The sequence below is a fragment of the Cloeon dipterum genome, chromosome X (genome assembly GCF_949628265.1).
Source record: "Cloeon dipterum chromosome X, ieCloDipt1.1, whole genome shotgun sequence".
In the NCBI taxonomy this organism is placed as follows: domain Eukaryota; kingdom Metazoa; phylum Arthropoda; class Insecta; order Ephemeroptera; family Baetidae; genus Cloeon; species Cloeon dipterum.
Genome location: NC_088790.1, coordinates 24,639,589 through 24,665,029, shown reverse-complemented (window position 1 = coordinate 24,665,029; position 25,441 = coordinate 24,639,589). Strand labels below are relative to the sequence as shown.

General features: G+C 36.3%; 1 long non-coding RNA gene and 1 pseudogene across 1 annotated transcript; one reads left to right on the top strand and one right to left on the bottom strand.

The window, feature by feature from the left end:
- Positions 1 to 25,441, bottom strand: part of LOC135945404 (bumetanide-sensitive sodium-(potassium)-chloride cotransporter-like) — an 84,124-nt pseudogene that overhangs the window by 20,652 nt on the left and 38,031 nt on the right.
- LOC135945494 (uncharacterized) lies at positions 18,683 to 19,161 on the top strand. Its single transcript, XR_010575431.1, has 3 exons — positions 18,683 to 18,879; positions 18,930 to 19,026; positions 19,080 to 19,161. It is a non-coding gene; the product is annotated as an uncharacterized LOC135945494 (long non-coding RNA).

Genomic DNA, 25,441 nt, shown 5'->3' with positions numbered 1-25,441 from the left:
TTCTTCAAAACCGTCCCACTGAAGCCGCCAAAAACCGGCCCTTTTCAGGGCCACCAAATAATTTCACTAAAAGCGCTTAAAGCAATGAAAAAATAATAACGCCGCATGAATGAAGCAGTTGCCGCACACGGCAAGATGGCGGCAGAGGCTGCCAAAGGAAGACCTCCGAAGAGCTGTTGCCGGCGGTGGCCCCCGCAGCACCCGAGCCCTTGCCCTCGTATGACAGGGTTTTGGTGAGCCGGGCCACCTGCCACCTCACTGGATGAGGTTGAGGCTGACCCTTTCTCACAACCGCCACCACCGAGTCGGACCCAAAGGAGAACGGACACGTGGTCCAGCCGCGATAAACAATGTAATAAAATTTCAATTTATGTCTTAATTAGACAGAAGTAACTGACCAATACGACATATTTGAAACCCCCATTAAATAGCGGTCATAAATATGATTTAAAATGTTTAATATCACTCCGTTGAAGCAAAGGTGAAGGAAAGACCCTCAACAGTTACTTCTTGGTCCTGATGCTGTTGGACTTGTTTGACTGAGACTATTTAAAAATAGATTGTGCGTGCACCCCAAAAATGAGAATGAAACTGCTCCATCCCTATAATTTTAAAATATCTGTTGCGACGGTAAAAATTTCTAAAGTTTGCAATATAATCACCTCACATTATATTTGAATAATAAGCTAATATTCTTATTATTATATTGTTCAATTCAAAATTTGCAATATAAAAGGGCCAATAATAATTGGCCATCCACGTTATAGACAGAATTTGTTCTGAAAAATTTAACTATGGTGAAAACTTGAATGTCGCGCAAAAGGGATTAGAAATACAGATTGCGTCGCATTTATACTATGTGAAAATAATTGATCTACAATTTAAAAATATAGTTATTATTAAACTGCTAAAACTTAAGCACTTGATCAGGATCAATAATTTTTGTAATTTTATTCAGCTGTAAATAACGAATATTTTGTCGTCAGTTTTTGTCCAAAATCATTTTAAAATACCGGGGCTTGCCTATTTGGATCAATTTCTCGAGTAATCCGGGCAAACTGGAGAATCTGAACTAATATTATATTGTTCAAATCAAAATTTGCAATATAAAAGGGACAATAATAAATGACTATCCACGTTATAGTCAGAATTGGTTGCAGCTGTTCTGAAAAAAATAAAACAGTGAAAACTTGAATGTTGCAAAAGTGATTAGAAATACGTAATTTGTGGCATTTATTTCATTTGCGAAAATAATTGATCTACAATCAAATAAAATATTAAAGTATTAAAACTCAAAGCAATTGATCAGGATCAATAATGTTTGGAATTATATTCAGCTGTAAATGAGGATGGCGTCGAGGTCAGTTTTCAAAATCATCGTATAATACTGGGGCCTGCCTATTTGGAACATTGACTCTGGTATGATATCATTTTCTGTTTTAGCTGCGTAATGCTCTGTTGGTGGACATATAGCTTCTAATCTTTTAATCTCCCTCCAGTGCATAGTGCGTCAAGTCCACGTGGATACATTTTTTGTCCGGAGCTTACCTGAAATTGATTTCCCGGATTCGGCCAAGTCCTGGCAATATGTTCTAATTTTCTGGGAAAACCTGAAACGTGAAAACTGCTTCCCGGCAAATCCTGGCTTGCTTGTCATTCGTCATTCCATATGAAATGTGCCTCAAAATGATTATAGTTTGGAGTTAAGCGTGTCAAGTTTTAATTTTAAATTTTAAATATAATCATCATTTCTTATTTCAGATCAATTTCACTCTGGTGTGTGATATTTTTAAAATTTTAATATCGAAGCAGTTTCAGACGGATTTAGACATTTTGGAGTTCGATTGGACATTGGACGGGATTTTTGGCGTTGAAATTTGTACGTGACACTTTAAGTATTTTGTTTAATCTGCATCTGCAGAAGTAACAGCTTTTCTTCGAAAAATGTCTCTTGCAGAAGATAAAAAATGCCATCTTCAAGTTAGGATGAAATTGTATTGTATTTATTTTACTTAAAACCTAATTAAATTTGCCTTCATTTACACTAAAGGGATGTTTTCTATTTCAAAATAAGCAATTTACATCAGGCGGAATAACACAACTAACAAAAATTCAAAATCGAGAGTTAATTATTTAGTTTCTTCTTTGGTAAGCAATATTCAAGATTACTTAACGAGACCAATCATTGGGGTGGATAATTTGTGACATTCTGGAAAGAAAAGTGTTTTTATTCTCTTAAAAGTGTTTATCTTCTTCATTTTTAAATGGTAATGTTCGGGTGACATTAATTCGCTCATTCGTATTCTTAAATGCGTGGTTAATTATTTTCCCGAAATCTGCCGTGCGAAACGCCGAGAAAATCGCATTTATGCAATTCACGTTTCCAATTCATTACAATGGAAAAATTCTTGAAAATGCAAGTTATTTCTAATTTTTATTAAAATTGTATTTTTCAAAATTATAAAATGCTAAAATATGTTTTTATAAATAACTACAAATGGGCCATTAAAAAGATATTCAAGCAAAGAAAGAAAATTTGATAAAAATTTCTATATGCCTCGGAATAAAGTAAAAAAGGTTTTTAAATTTTAACAATTTGAATCATCAAATTAATTGATCCCTTAATAAGCAAATGAATAAAGGTCGCACCTTTTCTTTTTAAAATCACAACAGCTCTTCAATAGCAGGCCTCAAGGCACACGTGGAAAAGTGAGAAAATTTCGGAATGATTTTTTCCTTCCTATTTTTTAGTTTTGGGGGCATGTTTTTTTAGTTTTTTTTTTTTTTTTTGAAGTGTAATTTATAAATAAATGCTCTGCGCGACCTCCTCTGACCAACTGAGGGTTTAAGGTAACTTCATAACCACCCCTTTCAAACCTCTGGATTTTACTTTTGAAGCTAAAACGCTGCTTCGCCGTTGGAGATTTTTTTAAATCAAGTAACTATAAAAATAGTATAAAATGTTAAAATTACCCTGAATGAATGCCGCCAACCGGTGGGTTTGACAAAGGAAGCGTGGAAGGTGCAGAAATTGATTAACGCGTACGACGCAAGATAGAAATTAGAGATCAAAGGTGCAATGGCGTTCAAGTCGGCTAAAACGACAATTATTCGATACACTTTCGTTTTAATATTTGTTTACCAATTATAATAAAGGTCAAAGCGACTAAAAAGGTGAGCACGTATCCTATGATCGGCTCGTCCTTCTTCCAGTATCCTTTGGAAAGAAGGACGGCATTCAGCACTCCTTGGATCCAGCCTAACTTATTCTCGTGACCGCTTTCACTTTTAATACTTGGATCGGTCGCCTCCTAATTTAAAGTTCGAATTATAAATATTTTATTGGAGTGCGAGACGTTCAGTAAAAAAAATCTGCTTAAACGAATAGGGATGTCACGAAATTATAAATTTTAAACAATTTACTTTCAGGTTTTTCAGGTGAAATTTTGAGAGTGAAAAACAAATCCTTGAAGTTAACAATAGTTAAAAATTGATTAATTGTAGAACGAGCAATAGTCCAAAAATTACTTTGCTGAATTTTAAAAAAGGTTCCCTTGATGTTTTCTATTATTATGATTTAAATCCTTAAAAATAAAAGAAAGAGATCAAGATAAAAGTAATTTTGAACATAAATCGTGAGATACGCTTAATGAAAACGACGAATTTAAATTTATTTTAATTCCAAAGCCGCAGAAAATAATAATAGAGGCCAAATCTGGTTTAATATTCATCAGCGATGACGAACCTCAATTTCAGTAACCCCTTCGTACAGCTCTCCTACAGCGTCGGCAGATTTTTACTCTGTAAAGATTGACTGCGGTAAAACTGGAGCCTAGGCAGGGCCTCCAGAGTAAGCCACAGGCCTGAATGGGCTGACGGTCGAAAATTAGACATTTCTCCGTCTAGAAAAAATGACAATATCCGTTGCCTTCCAGGCGAGAGCACTCTGCACAAATTGAAGATCAAATAAAGACTGACAACCAAGATGAAACAGTTACTAAAAAAGATACAACTGCTTCCACGCGTTCCCGCTTTCCAACTTTTTTTTTTATCCCAGTGTTAATTGACTTTTGATTCAAATAAGTGGGCAATGTTTACGTTACATTATATAATATAGTACCACGATGATAAAAAAACACAATAAAAAAAGAACTGTTGGTTTATCTATTTTATTGGTTTTTCATTTAGTGTAAAGAACCGATTATAAAACCAGTTATGAGCAATTAACTTGTTATCGGTTTAATAAAAGTATTGTGGTCATTCAATTTATTATTCTGAAAACGAGGTCGCTCACTCATTGTGGGCGCCTAATCAACGGGCATTAAATTTGCTTTGCGGCTATTTTATTTGTTCACTTTTAATAACATGTAAAAGGGAACAAAAAACGAAGGCTATATTATCGCTATTATTCAAGTGAAAAGGGGATCAATGATTAAAGTAATATGGGACACCATTCAAGAGACGTCCTGATTTTCTTTTAGCGTGTATTGTAGCATTGTGTTGCATGTCGTGCCTCTCGAAAAAGGAGTCGTCAATCAGGATTATCTTTTTCGCACAAGAGACTGAGAACAGTACAGTCAAAAGGGAAAAAGCAATATATATTAATCTATTCTTGGTAAAAAGCATCCATGCGTAGAAATATCTTTTAAATCGTAAAAATTTGTCATAATTTATTGTTGAGCGCAGTAGGTGTCGACCTGAGTTGTTTTTACAGCGGTTTCACATATGCTTTTTATCCGTGTACAATACATTTAGGACAGATTTTAAAATTAAGTTACATGAACAATGGCAATAAAGTGTCAAGCAGGAACTGCATAGCCGACAGGTGCCAAATATGGTGTTGTGCACATTGTGTCAGGCTGCTGAAAGCGAAAAAGGGTGACGCGTGCCGCGAGACAAAGGCGAAGATGTCACGTGTTTTAGGCACAATTACGAACAAAGAAACACCCGAAACTTGAGTACCCGCAAAACATAATACATATTATGACAACTGACGACAGGAAAATTATTGCGGTTTGGGTGAACGAAGATGTTATATATTTTGTTAATCTTTTGTTAAATTTCGGGACCGTCTAATATTGATAGTCCTTCACCGGAAAACGCTAAATAGCACTGTAAAAATCACTAACATAGCATGACTCCATTTAAGATGTTTTTTCTAAATTTGAAGCACTTTACACTCTCTGAGAAGCAACCGCGATAAAGCGTTGTTCATATAAAATATTCCGTTAAAAAATGTTTTTAATGTCGTACGTGTGCTCCACTTAATTTAATCTCTCTAGTAAAATGAAAAAAACTAAACTGATTTATTATTACATCTCTCTCTTTAAAGATGCATAAATAGTAGTCAGCTCGAGGGGGGTTCGAGAGAGGGGGGAGGGGAGATATGCAAATGATTTTGACTTGCTGGTTTTAGCCAGGGTCATTAAAAAAGGTGAAAACCAGGAAACTTTCGAAGGACATACATTGGCTTTTTTAAAATTGGTTTTGATTTTAGATTTTTTTACTACTGAATCAATTCTGTGAAGTCCACCATCGCTGCGGCAATGATTACAACCAGAACATTTTGTGCCTGATTAAAATTGGAACAATGTTGTTTTAAATGAGATGAGTATGTATTTGCCATGCCATAAATATTTCTTGATAAATAAAATAATTTTGAATTTTATAAAAAAACTGTAAAAACTCATGAAATCTAGATTGGCATATGAGCATTATGAGCTGGCTGACACTGAATTTTTTGTTGATGATTTTCTTAAGAAATTTTCACTTCCAGAAACTGCTGCTTACAAGAGTTTTATCAATAATAGACTTTTCAAGCTTGTTAGGGCTTTTTATGCCACCCCTGCAATGGGCGATCCGGGCTGGAAAAATGCCTGTTTTCTAAATAGACATGTTTTCACCAGGCACGCCTGTCACGATTCTCATTATGTTTACTGTACTAACCAGAAATATCATTGTAAGGCCGGTCTCGATTGTAGATGTTCGTTCTGTGATGAAAATGTGAATTTCTACCACTTTGTTGAACGCAAGAAGATCCCATTTACTCTCATGCGTGCTAGTTTACTGTAATATTTTATTCATGCCCATTGGTGTTTCATTAAATAAATATCAATCAAAAAATCTACTAACACCTTGTAGAAGTGTTGAAAACTGAGACGCCGAGCATCAGTGCTTAGCTGGTTGCATAGCACGAGGCAAATCAGTTTAAAACAAATAATATCAGATTTACCTTGACTTCCCAGTCCATGCCGAGGATGCAGATGCAAATCATGACGAGCAAGGCGATGGTGCCGCAGATTTGTGCGTCGTGCAAGCCGCCGTCGACGAGTTTGATGTCGAACTCGTCCAACACAGTGATCAGCGTGTCACAGAAGCCGACCGTGTTCATCGCAGCCGCCACCGTGTTTGCAAACGCGAACAAAACCCCGATCGAAGCGCCGAATTCTGCCCCGAGAGTGCGTGAGATTACGTAATAAATGAATCTTTCGAAATATAAATTTTTGCAGGTGGACAATTAATTGGATTATATTTTCTAACCTTCTTTCACCTCTCCGTTGGTGCACAGAGCGGAGAGAGACAGAGTTGTAATCCCGCAAATAATGGCCGAAATTACGACGGTGACCAAAGACAAAGCTAATATTTTACATAAAGAAAAATTCATAATTAATGTGGCTACACTTGAGGTTGGTTATGCCATTATAATAAAAACTGACTTCACCTTCGTTGCTTTCAAATTTTCTCCTTTTATTATTATATTTGTTTAATTTCATCTAAGTCAATATACATGTAAAATGCAATGTCAGGTTATATACAGATGAAAAAGGGCTACAAAGCTAGCGAAAAATCGATAAAACAGACCGTAGTCGTCGCGATGCGCCCGTTCGAATTTTAACTTAGCACTATTTTGGAAGATCACAAAACACTTTAAAAATTAAAAATCACTCCACAATTGCTGCTTCAGAAGAGCGGGGAATTGCGCGGCGGTGCTGTTTTTGAGTACAGGTAGCAAGTCGTTCCAGGGTTTTACGACCCTGAATGAAAATGCACGTTGGCCGAAAACACTGCGAGTCGGGGGTGGCTGTAAGCGCGGGTGCAAGGCGTTATCACCTCTGAGAACGCGACCCTGAATGATTCTCGCGCGCGCATTGAAGTCTGTTTCACCACACTCACACATTTTAATATTTTATTTCCTACAAGTTTCGCCTTCACAGTAATTTCAAAAAAGGAATTGTATTATCCATGAAATAGGGTTCTATTGTGAAGCCGAAACTTATAGGAGAGACAGATTAAAAAGAATACTCTACAAATACAACATTGAAATTTTTAAAAACCAGCCAGTTATAACTTGTGGTCTGATAGAAATAAAAAAACACTCGCCTATTCCGGTCTCTGCCACGACCCAAGAGAGTCGGAGAAACAGCATGACGCCTCATATGTTCAGGAGGATGGCATTCAGCACTCCTTGTACCTAGCCTAACTTATTCTCGTGACCGCTTTCACTTTTAATACTTGGATCGGTCACCTCCTAATTTTAAGTTCGAATTATAAATATTTTATTGGAGTTCGAGACGCGTTTAGTAAAAAATTCTACTTAAACGACTAAAGACGTCACGAAATTATTAAATTTAAACAATTTTTTTAGGTTTCTCAGGTGAAATTTTAGAGTGAAAAACCAATCCTTGAAGTTGGCAATAGTTAAAAATTGATTAATTGTAGAACAGCTATAGTCGAAAAATTCCTTTGCTAAATTTTAAAAAAGGTTCCCTTGATGTTTTCTATTATTATGATTTAAATCCTTAAAAATAAAAGAAAGAGATCAAGATAGAAGTAATTTTGAACATAAATCGTGAGATATGCTTAATGAAAACGACGAATTTAAATTTATTTTAATTCCAAAGCCGCAGAAAATAATAATAGAGGCCAAATCTGGTTTAATATTCATCAGCGATGACGAACCTCATAATCTCAGTAACCCTATATGCTTTTTATCCGTGTACAATACATTAAGAACAGATTTTAAAATAAAGTCACATGAACAATGGCAATAAAGGGTCAAGCAGGAACTGCATAACCGACACGTGCCAAACATGGTGCAGTGCTGCGAGCGGAAAAAGGGTTACGCGACACAATGGAGATGTTGTTATGTATTTTAAAATACGAACAAAAGACACCCACTGCACTTTTCCACCTGCAAAACATAATTCATATTATGACAACTGACGACAAGAAAATTAATGCGGTTAGGGTGAACGAAGATGTTAATATATTTTGTTAAATTTTGGGACCGTCTTAATAGATAGTCCTTCACAGGAAAACGCTAAATAACACTGTAAAAATCACTAACATAGCATGACTTCCTTTAAGATGTTTTTTCTAAATTTGAAGCACTTTACACTCGCTGACAAGCAACCGCAATAAAGCGTTGTTCATATAAAATTTTCAGTAAAAATATTTATTCCGGCTATTTCCGGCCACCAAAGCCACCTCCAGCTCCAAATCCTCGCCCTCCAGACGAAGAAGAAGTGATTTGCAGTTTCGCGGAAACGATCACGATAACGAAGAAACAGTTTGAGTCATCTGGCTCACAGCAGGGCAGCAAATAATCCCTGCTTCTTCTTCAAAACCCTCCCACGCAAGCCGCCAAAAACCGAACCTTTTCAGGGCCACTAAATATTTTCACTAAAAGCGCTTTAAGCAATAAAAAAATAATAACACCGCACGAAAGAAGCAGGGTCTGCAAGAAAGAATAAAAAGGTTATTTTTCTCAAAAAAGCTGCAATGAATTTCTGACCATAACATGGATAGCCATTTATAACTTGCCCTTGGATATTATTGTAAGTTTTGGGTTGATTGAATAAAATACTTTCACGTGAGAAGGGAATGAATGATTAAAATAATATGGGACACCCTTCAAGAGCCGTCCTGATTTTCTTTTAGCGTGTATTGTCACATTGTGTTGCATGTCGTGCCTCTCGAAAAAGGAGACGCCAATCAGGATTATCTTTTTCGCACAAGAGACTGAGAACAGTACAGTCAAAAGGGAAAAAGCAATATATATTAATCTATTCTTGGTAAAAATCATCCATGCGTAGAAATATCTTTTAAATCGTACAAATTTGTCATAATTTCTTGTTGAGCGCAGCAGTAGGTATACACCTGAGTTGTTTTTACAGCGGTTTCACGTATGCTTTTTATCCGTGTACAATACATATAAAACAGATTTTAAAATAAAGTCACATGAACAATGGCAATAAAGTGTCAAGCAGGAACTGCATAACCGACCCGTGCCAAACATGGTGCAGTGCTGCGAGCGGAAAAAGGGTTACGCGACACAATGGAGAAGTTGTTATTTATTTTTAAATATGAACAAAAGACACCCACTGCACTTGACCACCTGCAAAACATAATTCATAATATGACAACTGACGACAAGAAAATTATTGCGGTTAGGGTGAATAAAGATGTTAATACAGTTTGTTAATCTTTTGTTAAATTTCGGGACCGTCTTACTAGATAGTCCTTCACCGGAAAACGCTAAATAACACAGCTCGAGGGTGGTTGGGGAGAGGGGGAATTTTTGCAAATGATTTTGACTAGCTGGTTTTAGCCAGGGTCATTGAAAAAGGTGAAAACCAGGCAATTTTCGAAGGACATACATTGGCTTTTTTAGAATTGGTTTTGATATTAGGTATTTTTACTATTGAAACAATTCTCTTATAAGATTTTATTTTTTATGTTAGATTTGAATTTTCAAAATTGAAGTCTTATATTTTTGAAATTCAAGGTTGTGAAGAAGATATGTTTTACACTTGAGTTATTTTATTTTGTTAATTCCCTAAATTCACCAGTTGTATAAACCCTCACTGTTTGAAGCAGCCAACAGATGGCGCCACCGTATACTTCCATAATAATTTTATTTTAAAGCACTTCCGCTGCGATTTCAGACTCAATCCTCTAATAGTGAATTCCTCACTTAATGTGCTTTCTTTTGACGTGCTAAAAACCAAAATCAGTCCAGTCATTCGCCGTAGAACCATTGAAAAAGATTTTGTATTTCAAAAAATTGTTTTTGGCGTTTGGCTTAGCCGATTTTGGTTTTCAGCACGTCAAAAGAAAGCATATTAAGTCAAGAATAAACAGTGAAAAGAATTGAGTCTGAAATCGCAGCGGAAACAAACATTAAAAAAGCCGCCATTTTTTTGAAAATAAGTTGGCACACTTGAACAATACACGCCCATTTAATCTCGTTATGATGCCGTGAAATTTGAATTTACAAACGGCATAGACAAAATTTATATAGATATTTTTCAGTTTAAAAAGGAAAAAATCCGGAAATAGGACCAGCCTTTACCGCGTATAAAAATTATTAATTAAGATAAGTTTAATCCCATCTTTTCCAGCTCAAGGCGTTTTTTACAAGAATACCAGGAACGAGAGCCAGAAAAATGAAATTCAACAAAATTTTTTGGAATCCTGACGAGTACTTTAAAACAAGTAATCTTTTGAGGTCACAGCCAGCAGAACTTCACTGCACACCAGTGAAAAATATTTGATTAAGTGTGCAGCCGCCGCGAATCTGGCTAGGCTGTAGGCTGAAACAGACACGCCAGATGTCGGTGAAAAACGGTCAAATTTTTAAAAATGCAGAAGAAAAAGTGACTTTTTGCTTCAAGTTTTAATTTATGTCGGCAGCGCGAAAACCGTCAGCCATCACCTTAAATCTCGCGGCTTAGTCCTCTCATTTACTCAAAATAAATTTCAAATCACTACATCCATTTTTTCGTTTCAGATTCTCACACTGCAATTCAAGATTTATGGACTCTGAGGCAAAATTTCAAATCGACCTTGAACTATGTGGACACGCCACGCAAAAACTTGAAACCGCCGCACCCTCCCGCCGCAATGCTTGCCTTCTTACGGAGCACCGTTGCGATATCACCGGAAAGTTGTCACGGAAAACCCCCCTTTCGCCCAGCACGAAAATATCGTTAAAGCAAAAAATAACAAATCTACTGTCCGTTCTGTTTAATTATGCCGTTAAAAAAGCCAATGATGAGAAACTGAAACGTGCTGTCCTAATGACTATTACAATTACGTGCGAAAATTGAGTCAATAAGCTCCCTGAGCAAGATAAATTAACGATAGAGCACCATTTGAAGAAATCAGCTGATTTTTTCCTCAAGATTTAACCCAAAGCGATAAAATTCAAACTAGTCCAATCAAAGTCTAATATTCACAATTTTCAGCTGTTGAATTTCCCACGCTGTTAAAGTCAATTCATTCATTTTTGGATTAAGGATTTGGCATAAACAAGGCGATGTTAGTGGCACTGATGTATCAATAACAAAAGGGAGAATCGGTTTTCCCTGCAAAGAATCGGTAATTTCCAAATGACGGCCGTCCAGTCTTGAAAACACCAAATGTCCCCTCTATTAAAAGCAAATTTGTGCTTGCTTTCAATTAGCCGTTGATTTTAATTCATTTTGGCTAATTTTGGCTTGGCAGCAGAGTAGAGTAAAAATGTTGATTAAACCTGCTGGATGGGAGAAAAATCAGCTGATTTCGTGAAAATGGTGGCTAACCTTGATTTCTTTTGCATTTAAAGTTTAAATAACGAATATAATGTGGCATTTTTGCCGATTTAGAGGCTCTCTGGCAATGAATTCGTAGACCAAAGTTCTTCCACATCCCCTATTCATTTTAAAAAAGAAATATTTATCTGTTTTACAATATCAACACTTGAATAGAATATCATCGTTTACCTTTTATCAATATTCTTTCTGCCACACTCCGTGGAAGTTGAAAATTTATGGCGTTCAATTTATGGCAATAACCACTCTGACCTTCCATAATCCGCGAATTTCCGTATTTCATTTCATATATTCAGATAAATCTGCTTCTGTGGTCTAACAGTTTTCCTCCGCTTCTCAATTATTAGCTCCCTATAAAGTTTCGGTTCCAAACGAAAATTTTACTTATGCTTCTTTACCGACTCCCGCTCTAATTTTCATCCCAGACAGAAATATGGCATATTTAATGAAGGACTCTTTTGCTCTTCTTTCATGTCCGAATAGGGACGGTTAACCGAATAAAAACCGGTACTTTCTAATGAAATTTTCGCTACGGGATTTGTAATCACAGATATACATGGAGTCGTTGCAAAACCTGAAAAAAGATATAAAAAAAAGGAGACCCGAGATCCTGCGCCGCTACAGATGTAATGATCTGAGATTAACATTAATTTTGTGTACGACTGGCGCGATTCTATGTGAAAAAAACCGGCACCGGCTACCGGCCACACACAATGCATGGGTTAAATCTTTATCAAGTGGTCTGAGCAAATTGAAACCAAAACAATTTCTTAAAAAATTAACGCGTCACTTAAATTAAGTTTTCTTACCTGAAGTCCATGATTCAGGGCCACGCCTGTCATATTATATTGGGGCTTCCGTACATTATTTACGGATTAGCATGCGGATCAATTAACTCTTGAGGATATTTCCTTTGTCTTTGCTTCGATGGACTGATATTTCACACTCTAAATCATATTTAGGACCGCTATTAAATGGGAGTTTCAAAAAGGTCCTATTTGTCTCTTACTTTTGCATAATTAAGACACAAAATTGAAATTTTATTGATTTGTTTACAAAATGTTTCTACTCCAAGGAGAGCATATCTACTCTTCAACGCGGCAGCACTGTGATTTTATAAAATAGTGTCCATCTATTGAAAGGCTTGTCCCTTTAAGGGTTATATCGGAATGTCGCTGCTCTTGAGAACTTCAAAAGGTGTGGAATGCGCTGCATTGAACCTGCTCCAATAAAGCAAACCAGCAATTCTTCCGTGGGAGGAAATTAAAAGTTTAGAAGATATGACCACCAACAGAGCGCATTTCCCCGCACATTAAATATATTCCTAAAACATCCATTGCAGCAAAACAGAATAGGATATCATACCAGAGTCAATGATCTGAATAGGCAGGCCTCATTGCCTACAATTTTGTAGCTATACTAGTGAACGATTTAAATGGCTAAAGCCTGTGTTTGCGTGGCCTGTTGCCATTTCTTTTTGTGCTTTCAACGGGAATATTTATTGGCCCTGAAAAGGGCCGATTTTAGCGACAAGTAATGAATCTAGTCGCCTTGTTGGTCGAATTCTTCATCAGTAATACTGAAGAAACTTTCAATTTTCCCCATCCACTCGGCAACCTCTTCAGTTGGCTTTTGCGGATGAGAGATGACCCCCAAACGCTGGTATCTCCGGCGACGAAGCCTGTACCGATTGCAGGCGTTGGAATTTCCTTCTATTTCTTTATTTTCTCCCATGCTGCTCCTGCGATGTATACTGCCTGACGGTTTGAGGGAGACTGAAAGTTCTCCAAAGAATCCGTGTTATTTATTCTCTGCTTACCGACCGTGGAGTGCGCAGCTCCCTTTATAAGGCTCCTCCCCCAATAGCATGATGCTAACAAATATTCGTTCAAATTGTGCCTAAATTAAGTGCCTTAACAACTTTTTTTTCAATTGCATTCCTTGCTGCCACTAGCATAGGTAAATAAGAACAAAAATCAATTTTTTAAATGAATTATGTACGACCTAGGGCTAACAATTCATTGCCAGAAAGCCTCTAATTCAGCAAATATGCCTCATCTAAATTCGTTCTTGAAAATGGGGGATAACTTTATTATATTTGCATATCAAACATGAAGCTATGTTTAAAATCGAGCAATTTAAAAATTCAGGACAAAAAATGTCTTCTGGCCTTTCTGCTTCAGGTTTTAATTTATGTCGGCAGCGTGAAAACCAGTGGAAATGGTCAGCCATCGCCTTAAATCTCGCGGCTGAGTCCTCTCATTTACTCAAAATAAATTTCAAATCACTACATCCATTTTATCGTTTCAGATTCTCACACTGTAATTCAAGACTTATGGAATCTGCGGCCAAATTTCAAATCGACCTTGAACTATGTGGCAACGCCACGCAAAAACTTGAAACCGCCGCCCCCTCCCGCCGAAATGCTTGGCCTCTTACGGAGCACCGTTGCGATATCACCGGAAAGATGTCACCCTTTCGCCCAGCACGAAAATATCGTTAAAGCTAAAAATAACAAATCAACTGTCCGTTCTGTTTAATTATGCCGTAAAAAAGCCAATGATGAGAAACTGAAACGTGTGCTGTCCTAATGACTATTACAATTACGTGCGAAAATTGAGTCAATAAGCTCCCTGAGCAAGATAAATTAACGAAAGAGCACCATTTGCAAGAAATCAGCTGATTTTTTCCTCAAGATTTAACCCAAAGCGATAAAATTCAAACTAGTCCAATCAAAGTCTAATATTCACAATTTTCAGCTGTTGAATTTCCCACGGTTAGCAGCAACACGCTGTTAAAGTCAAGTCATTCATTTTCGGTTAAAGGATTTGGCATAAACAAGGCGATGTTAGTGGCACTGATGTATCAATAACAAAAGGGAGAATCGGTTTTCCCTGCATTGAATCGGTAATTTCCAAATGACGGCCGTCCAGTCTTGAAAACACCAAATGTCCCCTCTATTAAAAGCAAATTTGTGCTTGCTTTCAATTAGCCGTTGATTTTAATTCATTTTGGCTAATTTTGGCTTGGCAGCAAAGTAGAGTTAAAATGTTGATTAAACCTGCTGGATGGGAGAAAAATCAGCTGATTTCTTGAAAATGGTGGCTAACCTTGATTTCTTTTGCATTTAAAGATTAAATAACGAATACAAATGTGGCATTTTTGCTGAATTAGAGGCTCTCTGACAATGAATTCGTAGACCAAAGTTTTTCCACATCCCCTATTCATTTTAAAAAAGAAATACTTCTCCGTTTTACAATATCAACACTTGAATACAATATCAGCGTTTACCTTTTATCAATATTCTTTCTGCCACACTCCGTGAAAGTTGATAATTTATGGCGTTCAATTTATGGCAAAAACCACTCTGACCTTCCAAAATCCGCGAATTTCCGTATTTCATTTCATATATTAAGATAAATCCGTTTCTGTGGTGTAACAGTTTTCCTCTGCTTCTCAATTATTAGCTCCCTATAAGGTTTCGGTTCGAACTTCCAACCTGGAATTTCTCTATCTATTGACAAGCAATTTAAGCAAATATATTTTAAGGTGTTATCCGTGTCACCTACATATACTTCAACGCCAAAAGTCCCGTCCAATTAACCTCCTAAATTTGAAGGTCAATTTCACCCGAAACTGTTCAACGAGCTTCCTGTCCAGAAAAATACCCGATATTGGCCCGATTCTCATATAACCTCTTATACTTCTGCTTGGGATCCAGAATTTTCTCGAGAAGTCTTGTAATCCGGATCTTCTGAAAGTTTCCCGGGCTCTAGTTCGTGCAGTCTCTCCTCACTCCAATAGATGGACTCAGGTGTTGCCAGTTTAAATTGAAGTGATATTTTCCCCCCAAGAATTCTAAGCATTTTATAAACAATTAATGAAAATTTCAATGTATGTTTTAATAAGACAAATAGGACCTTGTTTCGGTTCCAAACGAAACTTTTGCTTATGCTTATTTACCGACTCCCGCTCTAATTTTCATCCCAGAAATAAATATGGCATATTTAATGAAGGACTCGTTTGCTCTTCTTTCATGCTCGAATAGGGACGGTTAACCGAATAAAAACTGATACTTTCTAATGAAATTTTCGCTACGGGATTTGTAATCACAGATTAACATGGAGTCGTTGCAAAACCTGAAAAGAGATAAAAAAGGAGGACCGAGATTCTGCACCGCTACAAATGTAATGATCTAGATTAAAAACAATTTTGTGTACGACTGGCTCGATTCTTAGTTAATTAAAACGAGATTTAAAGTCTAATTCGAGAAATTGATAATTTTTTTAACTAAATAACCTTTCTGAGTCTCATTATCGGTGATTTTCTCCGAATTTCATTTCATAAATTTTTATACTTAAACCTTATGTTATGATTTTTTTTTTGTTCGTCTCTTTTTTATAATTATCGATATTGTAATGAATTGGTCCAATGAATTCTGAAATTTTGCCTTTCTAGGCCTAAAAGAACACTCTCAGTTCAATTTTCATTGGCTTTAAAACCAGTTTTCGTACACTTAAGAACGAAATTTGGCTAAATTCCGCACTTTCTCCCGTGAAACAAACCATTGAATGACAGTTATGGGCTTCTTATTATTTCATAAATCCATCTGGACTCTTTAAAAGTAGCACAATGTTTAAATGGACCAGGAAGAATATAATGTGATATGCATTAGTGTGATTATCATCCTATAAATCATTGAAAATCGAGAATTAAAACTACTCATAAGCACGATTTTAGCTATAATACAGCCTTAACTGTCAGCTCAATGCGCGCGCAATCGCTGGTCCCGCTGCTGACTATAAACGAAGAGACTTTGTATCAATGCGATCACTCTCCCACACAACACGGAACACTACACTTCGCAGCAACAACAATGCCGAAACGGAAACAAACAGCGAGGATGTCAACCGGCGGAAGGTACAGGCCCTATCGCCCCCGGCCGTTGGATCAAGCCATCGCTCTTCCTCAAGAGCAAACATTTGAGGGCTTGGTCTCACTCGCCGCCGACTCACCTCACAACATCGAAGACGTCCGTAGCATGACTGAAGAAGAACGTGAACAAATAGGCGTCTAGATTCACAACTTGCAGCAGAAATCGGCCCTTTTCAGGGCCAACCAATTTTGCCGCTAAGAGCGCAAAAAGCAATAGTAGCATCAGGTCCTTTCAAACACAAGCTTCAGTCATTTAAATCGTTCACCGGTATAGCTTTAAATTTGATGGTAATGCGGCCGCTATTTTGAATTACCCTGAATCCCAACCTGCTATAACAGCTGTATTTCCAAAAATTTAAATAAGTTTCTTTCATGCCCGTTTAGAAATAAATTGTGAAAATCGTGCACGGAAAAATGCTATTTTATATTAGCTTCAATAGGCATGGGCAATTTCCGGAATAAAGTGTGCGGGGCTGGGAATTTTTCCTAACTTGCTGGTATTCGCGGGCATTACCAGTTTTGTGCGTTATAATTCGCTTCATATTTAGAACTTATAATAGACCAGTTTAACCATAACACAAAAAATAAACGGTGCCTCAAAATCTGGCATTCACAGTAGTTAAGTGTATTTTTCAATGATTTATTTCGTTGAAAAATTTATCTTTAACAGAGTTCATTGAAATTTAGCTTTATGAAAATATTCAAGAAAGGTTAAAAGGCATAATGTTAGGAGGTCTTAAATGAAAACAAGTTATGACATTTTCTTTTGTAATTAATTTTGATAGTATAATCTTGTGTTATGTTTGCATTTATCAATGGATAGCTTGCATTTTGGAGAAGAATGACATCATGTGTATGACTTGCCATAAAATAAATAAAGTTTGAATATTAATAATACCCAATTTTAATTATATTTCCAAAATAACATAGAAATGCAAACCAATTAAAAATTAGCAATTTTTATTAGCTTTCAGGGTATATGCGAAAGTAATTGATCTAAAATTAAATACAATATTACAGTCTTAAAACTTAAAGCAATTGATCAGGATCAATAATTTTTTGAATTATATTCAGCTGTAAATGAGTATGGCGTCGAGGTCAGTTTTTATCCAAAATCATCTTATAATACTGGGGCCTGCCTATTTGGAACATTGACTCTGGTATGATATCCTACTCTGTTTTAGCTGCGAAATGCTCTGTTGGTGGTCACATGGCTTCTAATCTTTTAATCTCCATCCAGTGCATAGTGCGTCAAGTCCACGGGGAAACATTTTTTGTCCGGAGCTTACCTTTTCCTGAAAATGATTTCCCAGATTCGGCCCAGTCCCGGAAATATCTTCTAATGTATTTGTAAAACCCGAAACGTGAAAACTTCTTCTCTTGAAATCCCGGCTTGCTCGTCATTCCAGCATGCGAAATATGTCTCAAAATATTTAGTATCGAGATAAACGTGCATAGTTTTAATTTTAAATATAATCATCATTTCTTCTTTCACTCTTGTGTGTTAAAAAATTTAATATCGAAGCAGTTTCAGACGGATTTAGACATTTTGGAGGTCGATTGGACATTGGACGGGATTTTTGGCGTTGAAATTTTTACGTGACACTTAAGTATTTGTTTAATCTAATTGTTAATTTAGATTAGTGAAATTCCAGGTTTGAAGCTCGATCGGGACTGGGAGCGCTCACTATTTACTCGTTATCTCAAAAATACCTGAAAATCTGGTTGTGAATGATGAAAGGTGATGGACTGCTGTAACTCATCTTGAATACGTCCCCTTTCCCGAACTTCCAACCTGGAATTTCTCTATCTATTGACAAGCACTCTAAGCAAATATATTTTAAGGTGTTATCCGTGTCACCTACATATACTTCAACGCCAAAAGTCCCGTCCAATTAACCTCCTAAATTTGAAGGTCAATTTCACCCGAAACTGTTCAACGGGCTTCCTGTCCAGAAAAATACCCGATATTGGCCCGATTCTCATATAACCTCTTATACTTCTGCTTGAGATCAAGAACTGTCTCGAGAAGTCCGGTAATCCCAATCTTCTGAAAGTTTCCCGGTTTTTCGTGCAGTCTCTCCTCACTCCAATAGATGGACTCAGGTGTTGCCAGTTTTAATTGAAGTGATATTTTTCCCCCAAGAATTCGAAGCATTTTGTAAACAATGAATTAAAATTACAATTTATGTCTTAATTAGACAGAAGTAACTGACAAATAGGACCTTTTTGAAACCCCCATTTAATAGCAGTCCTAAATATGATTTAAAAAGTTTAATATCAGTCCGTTGAAGCAAAGAAAGTGGAAAATCCTCAACCGTTAATTGGTCCAGATGCTAATGGACATCAAGTAAAAAAACTTAATTAAGAGACACGTTAATTTTTTAGTAACTGTTTTAGGATCAATTTACTCAGACCACTTGACAAAGTCTCCAACTGGGCATTGAGTGTGGCCAACAGCCATTTCCGGGATTTTTCTAAAAAAATCGCGCCAGTCGTAAGAAAAGTTATTTTAAATTTCAGATCTTTACATCCATTGTTTCGTTTCAGGTTTTCTCACAACTCTAAATGAATCTGCGATTTCAAATTCCGTCGCGAAAATTTCTTTAGAAAATTTCGATTTTTATTCCGTTCAACGTCCCAATTCGAGCCTGTCCAAGATGAGCGTAAAATCAATTCACAAGCCATGCCATATTTATTGCCGGAATGACAATGGAAGCGATTGAGTCTGTAAATAGGCAAAATTATCGTGCGGAACCGAATCATTTTGGAGAGCTAATAATTGAGGAGCAAAGGCATCGTCCCAGCGCATTTCATAAGCCTCATTTTGCTGTAAACGATAAAAGAATAATGAAACCACCGAGTGAGGCAAAAACACAAAATTTGTTCCACTTTTGATGGCTAGCGAGATTCAGGAGCATGGTACGGAGTTTAAAGAGTACCGTGACTGCTTCCACGATTCTATTAGTCAAGAGCGGTATCACAATTTTACCATTGATCATTCTTCTAATTGCTTCAACATCTGTTTGATGAAATATATAGCGCTTCTTGGTTTTATTTTTATTTACCTCTGAAAATCCATACTTATATTATCGCGGAATCATTGCGGACTCCTAAAAACAACAATCGTTAACTTACTGGCTAAGAGAGGCAGCACTGCCCAGAGGGCTCAAGGCATCAGGCAAACTGCCTATTAAAACAAAAATTTGAATTGCGTTAGTGATATTAACACTATCTATATTTGCGATAATCAAGTTGACCTTTAACTTTCATTCAGTGTCTGGATTTAATCTTAAATATTTTTTACAAATTCCAGTTGATTATTTAATGTTATAGATGTGTTTTTTGTCTTCTTTAATTCGATATTACGATTGATTGGTGCAATACATTACGAATTTGCGACTTTATCCGCCTTCAACCCCAGCACTTTACGCAAATATAGGTGTTACCCATGTCACCCACAAATTTCAACGCCAAAAGTCCCGCCCAATCGACATCCAAAGATTGTAGGTCAATTACACCTGAAACTTTTCACCGAGCTTCCAGAAAAATACCCGATCTTGGCTCGATACTCCTATAACCTTTAATACTTCTGCTCGTGATCCGGAATTTTTTCGAGTATTCGGGGTAATTCGGAGATTCTGAATGCTTCCCGGGCTCTAGTTCGTGCAGTCTCTCCTTATCCCAATAGATGGACTCAGATAGGTGTTACGATGACGTGTAAAGTTTTTCCCTCCAAGAATTCTAAGCGTTATACAAGCGTTCATTGATCTACGACGAGCCGAGTTAAACAGATCCGAAACATCAAAATCATGGACAAAGAAAAGCGAGCAAAGCGGAAGAAGTTGACTGCGAGGATGTCTACAGGTGGCTACTACAGGCCACCTAGGAGAACTGCACCTGCAGTTCGGACAGAAATTCGTCGGCCTCCAGCCGAAGAAGAAGAAGAGATTCGCGTTGTTTTGGAGACGTCCACGATAACGATTGAAGAGTTTGAGTCATCTGGCTCACAGCAGAGCAGCGAATAACCACTGCTTCTTCTTCAAAACCATCCCACTCGAGCCGCCAAAAACCGGCCCTTTTCAGGGCCACCAAATATTTCCGCTAAAAGCGCTTAAAGCAATGAAAAAATAATAACGCCGCATGAATGAAGCATTTGCCGCACACGGCAAGATGGCGGCAGAGGCTGCCAAAGGAAGACCTCCGAAGACACGTGGTCCAGCCGCGATAAACAATGTAATAAAATTTCAATTTATGTCTTAATTAGACAGAAGTAACTGACCAATACGACATTTTTGAAACCCCCATTAAATAGCGGTCATAAATATGATTTAAAATGTTTAATATCACTCCGTTGAAGCAAAGGTGAAGGAAAGACTTACTTCTTGGTCCTGATGCTGTTGGACTTAAAGTAAAAACACTTAATTTAAGAGACGCGTTAATTTTTTTGTTACTGTTTTAGGATCAATTCACTAACCTGCAGAAACCAACAAAAAAATCAGCCCTGACGTGTGTAGAGCTCAGATTTGAATTTTCCGTTAGTTTCCATCATCCCGCTACAGATTGTCTCTGTCCCGAAATTCCTGAAATACCAAATTCGTCCCGTCCCTCAAGGAATTTCTCAGGGACGGGACGGAATCCCGCAATCCCTGGTCTCTGTTAATTTGACTGAGACTATTTTAAAATATATTGTGCGTGCACCCAAAAAATGAGAATGAAACTGCTCCATCACTATAATTTTAAAATAGCTGTTGCGACGGTAAAAATTTCTAAAGTTTGCAATATAATCACCTCACATTATAATTTAATAATAAGCTAATATTCTTATTATTATATTGTTCAATTCACAATTTGCAATATAAAAGGGCCAATTATAAATGGCTATCTACGATATAGTCAGAATTGGTTGCAGTTTTTCTGAAAAATTTAACTATGGTGAAAACTTGAATGTCGCGCGAAAGGGATTAGAAATACAGATTGCGTGGCAATTATACTATGTGAAAATAATTGATCTACAATTTAAAAATATAGTTACTATTAAACTGCTAAAACTTAAGCACTTGATCAGGATCAATAATTTTTGTAATTTTATTCAGCTGTAAATAACGAATATTTTGTCGTCAGTTTTTGTCCAAAATCATTTTAAAATACCGGGGCTTGCCTATTTGGATCAATTTCTCGAGTAATCCGGGCAAACTGGAGAATCTGAACTATTATTATATTGTTCAATTCAAAATTTGCAATATAAAAGGGCCAATAATAAATGACGATCCACGTTATAGTCAGAATTGGTTGCAGCTGTTCTGAAAAAAATAAAACAGTGAAAACTTGAATGTTGCAAAAGTGATTAGAAATACGTAATTTGTGGCATTTATTTCATATGCGAAAATAATTGATCTACAATCAAATAAAATATTAAAGTATTAAAACTCAAAGCAATTGATCAGGATCAATAATGTTTGGATTTATATTCAGCTGTAAATGAGGATAACGTCGAGGTCAGTTTTTATCCATAATCATCTTATAATACTGGGGCCTGCCTATTTGGAACATTGACTCTGGTATGATATCCTATTCTGTTTTAGCTGCGAAATGCTCTGTTAGTGGTCATATAGCTTCTAATCTTTTAATCTCCCTCCAGTGCATAGAGCGTCAAGTCCACGTGGATACATTTTTTGTCCGGAGCTTACCTGAAAATGATTTCCCGGATTCGGCTAAGTCCTGGCAATATGTTCTAATTTTCTGGGAAAACCTGAAACGTGAAAACTGCTTCCCGGCAAATCCTGGCTTGCTTGTCATTCGTCATTCCATATGAAATGTGCCTCAAAATGATTATAGTTTGGAGTTAAGCGTGTCAAGTTTTAATTTTAAATTTTAAATATAATCATCATTTCTTATTTCAGATCCATTTCACTCTGGTGTGTGATATCAAATTTTAATATCGAAGCAGTTTCAGACGGATTTAGACATTTTGGAGTTCGATTGGACATTGGACGGGATTTTTGGCGTTGAAATTTTTACGTGACACTTTAAGTATTTTGTTTAATCTGCATCTGCAGAAGTAACAGCTTTTCTTCGAAAAATGTCTCTCGCAGAAGATAAAAAATGTCATCTTCAAGTTAGGATGAAATTGTATTGTATTTATTTTACTTAAAAGCTAATTAAATTTGTAAAGGCCTTCCTTTACACTAAAGGGATGTTTTCTATTTCAAAATAAGCAATTTACATCAGGCGGAATAAGACAACTAACAAAAATTCAAAATCGAGAGTTAATTATTTAGTTTCTTCTTTGGTAAGCAATATTCAAGATTACTTAACGAGACCAATCATTGGGGTGGGTAATTTGTGACATTCTGGAAAGAATAGTGTTTTTATTCTCTTAAAAGTGTTTATCTTCTTCATTTTTAAATGGTAATGTTGGGGTGACATTAATTCGCTCATTCGTATTCTTAAATGCGTGTTAAATTATTTTCCCGAAATCTGCCGTGCGAAACGCCGAGAAAATCGCATTTATGCAATTCACGTTTCCAATTCATTACAATGGAAAAATTCTAGAAAATGCAAGTTATTTCTAATTTTTGTTAAAATTGTATTTTTCAAAATTATAAAATGCTAAAATATCTTTTTAAAAATAACTACAAATGGGCCATAAAAAGATATACAAGCAAAGAAAGAAAATTTGATAAAAATTTCTATATGCCTCGGAATAAAGTAAAAAAGGTTTTTAAATTTTAATAATTTGAATCATCAAATTAATTTATCCCTTAATAAGCAAATGAATAAAGGTCGCACCTTTTCTTTTAGGAGAATTTTTAAAATCACAACAGCTCTTCAATAGCAGGCCTCAAGGCACACGTGGAAAAGTGAGAAAATTTCGGAATGATTTTTTTCTTCCTATTTTTTAGGTATTACGTTTTGGGGGCATGTTTTTTAGGTTTTTTTTTAAATACATTCACTAATAAATCTCTGGTCCTAGGCGTGTGATTTATAAATAAATGCTCTGCGCGACCTCCTCTGACCAACTGAGGGTTTAAGGTAACTTCATAACCACCCCTTTCAAACCTCTGGATTTTACTTTTGAAGCTAAAACGCTGCTTCGCCGTTGGAGATCTTTTTAAATCAAGTAACTATAAAAATAGTATAAAATGTTAAAATTACCCTGAATGAATGCCGCCAACCGGTGGGTTTGACAAAGGAAGCGTGGAAGGTGCAGAAATTGATTAACGCGTACGACGCAAGATAGAAATTAGAGATCAAAGGTGCAATGGCGTTCAAGTCGGCTAAAACGACAATTATTTCGATACACTTTCGTTTTAATATTTGTTTACCAATTATAATAAAGGTCAAAGCGACTAAAAAGGTGAGCACGTATCCTATGATCGGCTCGTCCTTCTTCCAGTATCCTTTGGAAAGAAGGACGGCATTCAGCACTCCTTGGACCCAGCCTAACTTATTCTCGTGACCGCTTTCACTTTTAATACTTGGATCGGTCGCCTCCTAATTTTAAGTTCAAATTATAAATATTTTATTGGAGTGCGAGACGTTCAGTAAAAAAAATCTGCTTAAACGAATAGGGATGTCACGAAATTATAAATTTTAAACAATTTACTTCTAGGTTTCTCAGGTGAAATTTTGAGAGTGAAAAACAAATCCTTGAAGTTAACAATAGTTAAAAATTGATTAATTGTAGAACGAGCAATAGTCCAAAAATTAATTTGCTAAATTTTAAAAAAGGTTCCCTTGATGTTTTCTATTATTATGATTTAAATCCTTAAAAATAAAAGAAAGAGATCAAGATAAAAGTAATTTTGAACATAAATCGTGAGATACGCTTAATGAAAACGACGAATTTAAATTTATTTTAATTCCAAAGCCGCAGAAAATAATAATAGAGGCCAAATCTGGTTTAATATTCATCAGCGATGACGAACCTCAATTTCAGTAACCCCTTCGTACAGCTCTCCTACAGCGTCGGCCTATTTTTACTCTGTAAAGATTGATTGCGGTAAAGCTGGAGCCTGGGCAGGGCCTCCGGAGTAAGCTACAGGCCTGAATGGGCTGACGGTCGAAAATTAGACATTTCTCCGTCTAGAAAAAATGACAATATCCGTTGCCTTCCAGGCGAGAGCACTCTGCACAAATTGAAGATCAAATAAAGACTGACAACCAAGATGAAACAATTACTAAAAAAGATACAACTGCTTCCACGCGTTCCCGCTTTCCAACTTTTTTTTATCCCAGTGTTAATTGACTTTTGATTCAAATAAGTGGGCAATGTTTACGTTACATTATATAATATAGTACCACGATGATAAAAAAACACAATAAAAAAAGAACTGTTGGTTTATCTATTTTATTGGTTTTTCATTTAGTGTAAAGATCCTATTCTAAAACCAGTTATGAGCAATTAACTTGTTATCGGTTTAATAAAAGTAATGTGGTCATTCAATTTATTATTCTGAAAACGAGGTCGCTCACTTGTTGTGGGCGCCTAATCCTCAACGGGCATTTAATTTGCTTTGCGGCTATTTTATTTGTTCACTTTTAATAACATGTAAAAGGGAACAAAAAACAAAGGCTATATTATCGCTATTATTCAAGTGAAAAGGGGATGAATAATTAAAGTAATATGGGACACCATTCAAGAGACGTCCTGATTTTCTTTTAGCGTGTATTGTCACATTGTGTTGCATGTCGTGCCTCTCGAAAAAGGAGACGCCGATCAGGATTATCTTTTTCGCACAAGAGACTGAGAACAGTACAGTCAAAAGGGAAAAAGCAATATATATAAATCTATTCTTGGTAAAAATCATCCATGCGTAGAAATATCTTTTAAATCGTGAAAATTTGTCATAATTTCTTGTTGAGTGCAGTAGATGTCGACCTGAGTTGTTTTTACAGCGGTTTCACAT